The following is a 10,990-nucleotide window of genomic DNA, read 5'->3' as shown; positions in this document are numbered from 1 at the left end:
GTAAGAATTGAATTGCACAATGTGGAAATGGGATTCTTGTAACCACATAGCATACACAACATACATAGCATTCTGTTCAACCACACAAAATTTTGCTTTTATAAAAAAAAAGATTCTGTAGAGTGTTTATAAGGGTATCTATGTACGTGTCTTTCAGTTTTTTTAAAATTTTTAAAGAGCGTCTAAAAGTGCGTCTGTCTGTTATAGACGCGCCTATAGATGTGGGTCTGTAGACGCATAAATAGATGTGCAAATAGACATGCCCATAAGTTTTTTTAAAAGGAAACGCGTCTATGTGCACGTCTGTAGGTGCTTTGTGTTGTGTCCGCAGAGAATGAAATCTCCAATCGAGTGAGTGATAGTCCCCAAATCCTCAATTGTAGTTCCTATGGGTGGAATGGCTTTCATTCCCACCAGCATGGCTTCAAGCTGCCCAAGCAAGGCATTGCCCCAACCTAGTATGTCTTTGTAGTAGAGTTGAAATTTGTGCGGCAAGTAGTTAAACATGTTGATGCTGAGATTAGCATTGGGTCACCATAGTTGCAACGAAGGAGATTGAGCCATGCTTGCTACCATATCCATGTGTCCTTATAGGATGTTCTCGCGTTGTCAAATGTGCTCCGAAATGCTAGCAAGGGTGTGGTGCATCAATTGTTTTGGCAAGGGTGTGGTGCATGAATTGTTCCCACGAGATCATGTGGCTTTTTCAATGCCAAAGTTCACCATATTTGAGACACGTTGGAGACATGAAAATCTTGTCTCCAACCTAGCATTACAGGGCTACGCTCCACTTGACCAATGAATGTTGCATTCCCCAAACCGTTCAGGGGCCTTGTCATCTATTTGCACGCATTTGAAGACTTTTGCAGCACTCGTCCATCGTGGCTAGGTTTGGCTTGGAGGCTTTGGCAAATATGCTACAAAATGCTTTGGTAGCCATCCGCGGCAGAAAAGCGCTCTTATTGATCCATGCGTCGTTAGCATTTGGTTGCCATAGTTGCAACATAGGAGATTGAGCCATGCTTGCTACCATATATTTGCAATGTGGAGATGCTTAAGAACACATTCCCGTAGGTGTGCGGCTAAATAAGAGAGCGAAGTTCCTTGGTATTGTAGAGGTGTCCCTTCATGGTTGAACCAACGTGCAACGTGTAGGAGACACAAAGACAGCCCTATACAGAAGACTGTGGCAGTCAATTGCAATAGCGCTATTAATGTTTGAAGGAGTTTCGCGCACCGATTTATCAGGTAATATCAAATTCTGTAGGCCGAGTGGAGCAAGGCGAGCGCCGTATGTGGGATCCAGGGAAGATTTCAAGAGTTGATGGGCATGTGCTGTGAGCTGAATCTTGGCACTTGGGTCGCATTGTGGCCATGTGATGTCTGCGGTGCGTCTTCAATTGTGTGCACGATTTGGAGATACGAGTGAGGAAGGCCCCATTACTCCAGAGTCCACCATGCATGCAATTGGGGAGTCCCGACAAGTGACAACGCCGTTCTCCCCGCGTTTGGCTGGATTGATTCCTTAGCATCAGCGCTGACTACTTCTGATGTAAAGGCAAACAGTGGCTCTCTCCAAGTAACTAATAGAGCAACCGAAAATTTTCACTCTCGTAGGGCATGATTTTAGGCTTATCTAAGGCACACAGCAGCTCTCTCGAAGTAACTAATAAATTATACGTAGCACTGGTGAGATCACTTCTGCAATGCATTTGCAAGTTGCAACGAGGTGCTGATTTACTACAGCAGTCTATTTTCAAGTAGCGACAGATTGCAAAACCTCGCTCTTGATTCTTGAAGCTTTTATCACAGCACTAGCACGCGCTCGCTTAAAAATGTATGCAAGTAGCGACAGATTCCAAAACCTCTTCATTCGTGAAGCTTTTATTACAGTACTAGCATGCCTATGTATTCCTGTATCAAGTTGCAACTTCCAGCATCTTGCAACTGTAATTCCATAGGCCGGCTGCCGGCGTGTAGAAGCTCACGATTGTAGCAATATTATAGCTGCCCATCATCATACTCAAAGAATACAATATTTCTTAGCATACGATCTGGATTCCCCTGTTTTATGAGAAACTTCATGTATTTCGCCACTTTGCAATAGCAGACGAGCCCCTACAAATACTTTCGTTTAAATTGTGGAGGAGCAAAGGAGCACGACCTTACATTTCATCGATGATCGCTGCCTCCCATTTGGCCTGTGCTGTCCACTGAAGTGGTTGTCTGCATGTGCTGCACAGAGGCCAGGACCAGCTTGTCCTCCTCCAAGGGCGCCACTCCGCAAAATCGAAGTCGCACGACAGTCGGAAGAGCGATATGCAAGGTCGTCCCTAGAAGACGAGAACGTCTGATCTGCACACATACACTTCTGAAACTATCCGCCCCCCCCCCCGCCGCCTTACTGTCAGGTTCGAACTTTTCAGCCAGCCTCCAGAGCAGCTCATCACCGAGAGCTCCTGCGTTTCATTACGCTTCGTCCTGGAGCCGGAACAAGTTCTCTGCAGCTGGTCAGTGCTAAGAATATCAGGGTTGCACCTCCCGGCTTGCTATGTAAACACTGAGTCGCAAGTCTCGTTTCAATAGATGTCTATCTTTGCTTGCCTGGAAGAACATGTCGAATGAGCCTTCTTTGCTGCTGCAGGACATTCAATCCTAACAACTTGTAGTGGCAATGTGCGACTCCGGCTCAGAGTCTGACCTAGAGAGCTATATCTCAGTACCTCCGCAAAAGATTGCAGGGCATGAGCTGTCCGTGAACGATTTTAGTGATCCGCAATACTTTGATATTGATCCAAGAAGCGTCAGTTACAGGTCTTCGACCGATCTTAACACAAGCAGCAGTAGTATAAGCAGTTGTCAGACGCGAAATTGCTCGGCGGGAAGTAGCAAGCCCCACAAATCCCACGATTCAGGATGGGAAGCCATCCGCACCGTCAAATCGCGAGATGGGACGGTGGGTTTGAATCATTTTCGGTTCCTTGAGAGGCTGGGTAGTGGAGACATCGGCAGTGTGTATCTCGCAGAATTACGCGGAACTTCGTGCTACTTTGCAGTGAAGGTGATGGATAAACGAGCGTTGGCAACAAGAAATAAGCTCCTGAGAGCACAGACTGAGAGAGAAATTCTGGAAGCTCTAGACCATCCTTTCCTGCCTACTCTCTATGCTCATGTCGAAGAAAAGCAATTCTGTTGCCTAGTGATGGAGTTCTGTTCGGGAGGTGATCTGCACGTTCTGCGACAGCTACAGCCATTTAAGCGGTTCGGAGAAGATGCCGTAAGGTAGATACTCAGAGGATGAAGGGTTTTGGAGTTCATGTTTTCTGTTTGTGTTTGCCATTTTCTTCGCCAATTGACAGTGTAGTCGTATTATGTAAAGCAGCTACGGTGCATTCTTTGTGTATTTCTGGAGTTTTGAAGGGTGAACATAGAATAACCTTGAAGGTGCATGTGGTGGCTATTACTTAAAGTAGACACGAGGCCAAAATTGTTATCGTCGTTCTTTTGACAACTTTTCAAAACAAGGAATTGCTCGATAAACGACAGGGATAGCACTTGCGTTCCCTTTTAATCGTATGTTGTTGAATCGTGATGCTGTATGTGCGCAGTTTGATAGACAGTGAATTCGTTACAAGTTTGCCAGAATGTGGAAAGAGAAATTTCTAGCACTTTCACAACCATACCAACGGGCTTTATGTGCACGGAATAGAACACGTTAGAGTTTCTACGTCGTTAGGTTCCGCACTTGTCAACTTTACCGAGCTTCTGATTCGGTTTGTGAAATGGCCAAAATTAGTAGCTGTGCGCTAGGACTGGGGTGTTTGAATTATCGGGATTTGAAATTTGAACCGCGGCTGCACGAATAGAGCATCACTTCGGTTTCATATGCCGAACACAATACATAAATGATAAAAATTATGATCTATTCCGTTCGAGGCGGTCGCAGCATTAGACGCGCAGAAAGACGCAGAAAGCAGAAACAATATTCCCGCAAGCCAACGGCCGCCAACCGATAAAGCATTCCGCCTCTCATTGTCTCTCGATAGAAACCGATTGCGCAAAATCATGATAAGGTTTAATAAAATTGTTGCGCAGTGTGCTGGTAATCCACGGGCTGTGGACAGGGGATAAGAGAGAAACGGTGTGACTGATTTCTTTGTGTGTTACGTGCACTACACAGTCTACGGATTTGACGGACGTTGTCATCTTGCTAAATATGTGGCAGGTTCTACGCGGCCGAGGTGCTACTGGCGATGGAGTATCTGCACATGATGGGCATAGTGTACCGGGATCTGAAGCCGGAGAACGTACTGGTGCGGGAGGACGGACATATCATGCTGTCGGACTTTGATTTGTCGTTGAAATGCAACGTGAGCGCGACGGTTCTGTCGAAGCGAAAATTTGCGAGGCCGAATCCGGCATCGTGCATACTCCCGGGCCTGGGATCATGCGGGGGAGGAGGAGCATGCAAAGTACTAACGACCGGAGGAGGAGAAGGACGAAGGGTGGCGGTGAGATTACTGCCGGAACTTGTGGTAGAACCGACGGAAGCACGCTCGTTATCGTTCGTAGGGACGCACGAATATCTAGCGCCGGAGATGATCGTTGGCGAAGGCCATGGAAGTGCCGTAGATTGGTGGACATTCGGCATCTTCCTGTTCGAGCTTCTCGTCGGAACTACTCCATTCAAGGGCCCGGATCACGATTCTACGCTCCTCAACATCGTCTCCCATCCGCTCCATTTCCCTCCCCTCGACGTCGTCCCCCTCTCCGATTCCGTCGAGGATCTCATCTCCGGCTTGCTCGCCAAAGACCCCCGCCATCGCCTCGGCGCTCTTCGCGGCGCTTCCCAACTCAAACAGCATCCCTTCTTCCATGGCATCAATTGGGCTCTTATCCGCTGCTCCCTTCCCCCCGAAATCCCCACCCCTTACGTCCCCGCAGCCCCCGATCGCAGCTCTAGTACGTCCCACTGCGACGTCCCTCGGCCTTCCCTCATCGACGATAAGCAGCCATCTCCTCGCTGGGTCTTCCACGGAGTCCCCGACGATTCCAGCCTCGATTTCGATTTTTTCTAGCTTGTTGCCATTGTGAGATTCATTGGACTAGACTTGACGCAAGCATTTGCGTTGCAGAAGAGTATCAAATTCCCCACTGCGCCGTCCCTCGGCCTTCCCTCATCGACAAGCAGCTGGAGCAGCCATCTCCTCGCTGGGTCTTCCACGGCGTCCCCGAGCCTCGATTTCTATTTTTTCTAGCTTGTTGCCATTGTGAGATTCATCGGACTAGACTTTAGGCAAGCCTATGCGTTGCAGAAGAGTTGGTCTAGCGTGTGATCAAATGCCGATGATTGTTGGGGAGGAGATAGGATAGACTGTGTGTAACTCTCTTGAGTAGAAACTGCCGCCGGAAGGTTTAAAGCTCCCACTAGAGCGAATTGCTTATCCGTCTTTTTGCGACGGACGCTCATCAGTACAAAGGTGTCAAGTTTGAAGTCGCAACCTTGAGTACTAGAATCGAATTCGGCATTTTCTGTTGAACTCTGATACGCCACAATAAAAGCCAGGCCTTAAACTCGGATGCAAACTTTGAAGATGTACATATGAAAGGAGTCTTGTAAGTTGTAATTTTGATATAACTTTTGCTCTCTCACGTCAGAAACATACCTCTTCTCTTAAAACTCTCAGTATCGATTACAAAATTTAAAGTTCGCTGGTGACGATCGGTTTGCACTCAATGCCGTTAAGAAAATATGGTGTCGCCAGTGCCCTACACATTGTCTTCCTCCATGAACCATGGTCATCCGCGCACTGTCGTTTTATCATCATCTGGATTCCGGATGAATTTGTAAGTTGTTTATTGTTCATCATCTCAGCCAAGGGCACAAGGAATTCTAAAATCAGAGACAGCACGTGATTGCATGTTCTTCGATATGAATGCGAGAAACCAAGTTCACTGACGAATGAGACACTACTATAGACTCCAGAACAACCTGCACATTGCAGGATTCAAAATTTCAAATGACTAATCCCGCACATCTATTATCTATTATCTATTAATCTATTAAGGAAAGAAAGCTGTTACGCCGTTGGAGGAATATGGGCCATTGGATTTAACATAATCAATAGGTGCCATGGTAGCATTGTGCCATATGGTTCGTCCTCCTGTAGCCACGTGTCCTAATTTTACACATTAATTCTAGTTTTCTTAAGAAACTAACTATATCATGTCAAACCGTTTCGTCTCCACCCCTATCTCATGTCAAATCGTTCCATCTTTCCTCTCTATCGTCATACTAAGACCTTTCCAACGTCAAAACATTTCCAATCTTCTTTCGTCTCCATCTTTGAATGTAGATTTGTTAGCTCTGCTCCTAAAAGGGCCGGGCTATATCATCAATTCACTTTTCCTTTGAATTTGGGTTACTTTACACGTGCCACCACTCAAACTACTTGGAGTCCCTACAACAATCTTCTCGCAGCTTCATCTGGGTTCAATGTTGGACGTTGAAGGGCAGTGCTTGCATGCGCCCATGCGTCTTGTTAAAGATCATTCCATACTTTTATCCTCGGTCCTTTCGAAATTCGTCTCCATCATTCTTATCATTGGATGCAGATTTAGTCTCTATCATTGGATACAGAGTTCGATTTTGTCATTGGATATAGATCTTTTCAATTTTAGCGCAACTCTTTCCAGGTTAGTACTTACTCCCTCTTTTTTTCCATTACTTTTAGTGTACGAAGGCCTTGCGTTCATGTTCACGTCTATAAGTGGGTCTTTGTCAAGATGTTGAGATCTTGAATCTCAATAAAGAAGTACACGTATACGTAGATAGAGCGAAAACACAAAGTAATCACAGTTCCTCCTAAAAATTGCTGCTGTGACCTACTCGCTCACCCTTCTGAAAATCTCCTTTATCGATGTCGAATTACCTAGGAAAGTCGATCATCTTCAACGTTCATGATCGCATCTGTAAGTGGGTCTTTGTCAAGCTCTTGAGATCTTTAATCTCAACAAATGAAGAAAGAGAAGCACACGTATACGTAGATAGAGTGAAAACACAAAGTAATCACACTTCCTCTTGAACATTGCTGTGAACTACTTGCTCACCCTTCTGAAAATCTCCTTTATCAATGTCAAATTGCCTATGAATTTTGAAAGTCGACGACAGCTTCAATCCCTTTGGCGGTATGTCGCATATGCTCGATTTCATGTTGTTGAATATCCAGGCCATGGCCACTCAATGTGCACAACAAGAACTCTTCCTATTCCTGAACATCGCTGTGAACTGCTCGCTCACACTTATGAAAATCTCCTTTATCGATGTCGAATTGCCTATGAAAGTCGATGATATCTGCAACATTCATGTTCGCGTCTGTAAGTGGGTCTTTATCAAGCTCTTGAGGCCTTTAATCTCAAAAATGAAGAAAACGTATACGTAGAAGTAGTTCCAAAAGTAATGCTCACTCACCCTTTTGAAAATCTCCTTATCAATGTCGAATTGTCTATAAAAGTAGACGACATCTTCAATTCCCGGGGTGGCATGTCACATATGCTCGATTTCACGTTGAGTATCCACTCCACGAAATAGGATGAGTTCTATTCGGCACGTTAAGCGGTCATGGCGTGGATCTGCGGTGCACATCACGTTCTCACTACAAAACACAAACCGCTTTCTGAAACGGATACTGGCACTAAATACAAATAATTTTTTTAAAAACAAGTGAGAAGTATCAGAAAGTCCATCAGTGTGCACCTCGTAAAGAAAGCATTGATCTGGGCATTGGTATGGTCGTCGATAAGCGATACCTATCGACGTCGATAAGCGATACGTGTCAGTGTTGATATGGGCATCGGTATATACCGACACTACAGTGTTGTCGGCGTCGATAAACGATACCTGTCAGTGTTGATATGGGCATTGGTATATACCGACACTACAATGTTGGTATAGGCATCGGTATATATTGACGTTTTAGCAGAATTAAAACAACATTTTGTGGGGCAGGATGGGCCTTGTTTTAGTCCCATCCTGCCCAATAAATTTTTTTTAAAATTAGAATCATGATTAAATGTTACAAAAGAGGTGTACAAAATCATGTTACAATGTTACAAAAAAGGTCACTACAAAATGGGAAAAGTAGTGTCAAAGTTTAGAATGCCAAATTTGCCAAAGTAATGCACTACAAAATGGCAAAAGTGCCGAAGTAATGTGCTACGAAATGGCAAAAGTGCCGAAATACAAAATGACCAAATGTCCTATCCTACTTTTGCTCCTCCTCCTCCGAACTCTCCTCCTCCTCCTCCTTGCCCTCCTTATCCTCAGCCTCTCTGCATAGGCTTGATCCCTCGCCCTCCTCTTCTGCAAGCCTCTCCACTTCTTCTTTAGATCCAGTCTCTAAGTCTGGATCTCTAGATGGGTCGAACATGCCTCCCTAAGAAAGAAACAAGTTAGGAAACACAACAACACAAAGCAACTATAGACGCGCTTGGTAGACGCGCAAAATAGTGGGCACGTCTATAGGCGTTGCTCTAGTAGAGAAATTACGGGCACGTCTATTAGCGCGGCTAAATGCTCGTCTATTTGCACGTCAATCACCGCGTTTATTTGCGCGTTAGACCTGAGAAAATACGGGCCCATCTAACATCCCGTTTATTAGCGCGTCTATTTGCGCGTTTACACTGAGACTCAGACGTGCATTTAGACGCGGGGTTAGACGCGATCCAGAGAATACAGAAAGTGAGATTTTGGTGTACATCATTGCTTTCCAAACATTGCCCATGATTACCAAAGCACATAATTTTTTGCAAGCCCACATATACAAGAATCAAGGGAAATGAGGAGAATGAGACAATATGTAAAATAGTTTTGCCAATATCAATTGTGGGGCTACGGTTCAATCTCATCCTCAATGAGATCAACCCTTGCCAAACTATCTACTTCAAAATCCAAACAAGTGTTTAGATCTACAAATACATTCAACCCACTACTACTTGTGCCACTCATGTGCTCATCGAAATCAAGATCTCCAATGGTAGGCTCGTTCTCACGGGTAATGCCGGCCTCAATATCTATATCTCCTATCTCATGATCATCCTCCTCTCTTGTATCACGGTCATCATCACGTCCATGGGCATGATCATCCTCCATACGCTCCATATTAGTAAATGTACTATACATCACTTTGGAACGTGGCATAATAGGTATGACATGCCACCACCTATTATTATCCACCATTGGTTGATAGACAACCTAATTCAAACACAAATACAATCAATCATCCATGACTCCATTGGCTCCCTCAAAGCTAGCAATGACGCCGCAATCTTGTGTGTTTCTCTTATCATCAATCCGTTGTGTTCGAAAATGCTTGCCCTCACACCATATAGCATTGAACATAGTGCACTACACCAAGAAAAAATCAATTAAATAAGCAATCTAAATTATAAAAACCTCCTAACTTATGCATTGTTGAGATATCAAGCTCTACCCCCGATACATCTCCTGGATGACTATCATTTATGTCACCGCCTATGTTAGTTGTACTCGTGGTGTAGTTAGACTACCACGTATGTTTTTGGTTTGGGTTCACATATGAACCACATATTCTAGGTTTCGACATATAGGGTATTTCCCTCTTCTATTGTATTGTTGTTGTGTGCAAAAGTAAAGAAAGGCTTCACCCTCCAAAAAAAAAAAAAAAAAAAAATTTGTTAAGAAACTGAATGAGACCGCCACTAAGCCTAGGGCTACATGAGATCAGTGTAACAATCATGGAGGATTGAACCATACAAGAAAATCCATAATGGAGAAACAACAACGTAGGCAACACTCAACCAATCTATTCCAATGCTTGATAAACAATACAATGATAGACCTCTTATATAGAGAGTCTCAAGGCATAAGCCTACTGTGTGGCATCCTCTGATCCACATCCAACTTGTGATGACCAATGTCCCACATCCATTCATGTAGTCCACATCCTCTTGTGTGGCTACCATAATTCCCACAATCATACCCCTCTAGGGTACCAACACAATATCCCATCAATTGGACATTGCACATTTCAACTTCCCTCCTCAATGTACAATCATATGTGACCGTCTCACCTCTCACCCCCAATGATTTGGCATTGCCAAACTCACTCTCTCAACACTCCCCCTCAATGACAAATTGGAGTGTTCAACAAATGTGTGTGCATGTGTCTAGCAACCTAGACAACTTATCATCCACTTTACACACCATGCTGTGTGGGCGGGACACCCAAGTGCTTTTTAGACACCCCATGTGTAAGGGAGAAGGAACCAACCCAAGTAGTGCATCATCAATGTACACTACTCCTGCACACCACAATCAAATATCTTTTTGAGCACCTGTGGGCTCGGGCAGAGGACCCTCATAAACATGGGTGAGAGAAAATTACATCCATTTTATGTCAACGCAAGGGCAGGGCACCCACAATAATCTTGGTCATGATACAACATATCCATGATTTGCCATACAAGCCAATGCTGCAGCATTTTCTCAAGGCGTAAGAAAATTAGAAAATTTTTCATGTACCATATAGCATAGTGGGATAAAAAAGATGGAGGAATTTTCATGAGTACAAAGGATGAGGATAAGATCTTTTGAACCACAAAATTTAGGGTGTCGTATAATCCTAAACCAAAGACCAAAATAGTCATCTTCTTACCATCCTCTTCACTTTCTTCCTTGTCATCGTCGTTGATCTCAGATTTGGATTTGTCTTATTCCTCTGCTGGTTCCTCTTCAACAAACTTGTCCTGCTTCGAATTGTAAGCCTGCATGGGTTTCTCATACTCGGCTTTCCTCTTAGCAGCTTTGGCGACATAAGGAGCTTTTTTTGCACTTCAGTCAGCGCTTTCCATTCTCGCCTCCAGCTTTCCAAACGACGGATACAGCTTTCTCAGTTGGATTGTAGCTTCAACTCTCCTCCTTTTTCGTTGACGTTGAGTTTCCTGTGCCTGC

At 44.5% G+C, this 10,990-nt stretch overlaps 1 pseudogene; it reads left to right on the top strand.

Moving 5' to 3' along the window:
• The first annotated feature begins 2,614 nt into the window (after positions 1 to 2,614).
• Positions 2,615 to 5,078, top strand: LOC147904303 (serine/threonine-protein kinase D6PK pseudogene; annotated as a pseudogene).
• The last annotated feature ends 5,912 nt before the right edge of the window (positions 5,079 to 10,990 follow it).

Source organism: Dipteris shenzhenensis, chromosome 2 (assembly GCF_047967505.1).
Source record: "Dipteris shenzhenensis isolate YYH24624 ecotype China chromosome 2, Dip_SZ_1.0, whole genome shotgun sequence".
NCBI classification, from domain to species: Eukaryota; Viridiplantae; Streptophyta; class Polypodiopsida; order Gleicheniales; family Dipteridaceae; genus Dipteris; species Dipteris shenzhenensis.
This window is presented reverse-complemented; position numbering and strand designations above follow the sequence as displayed.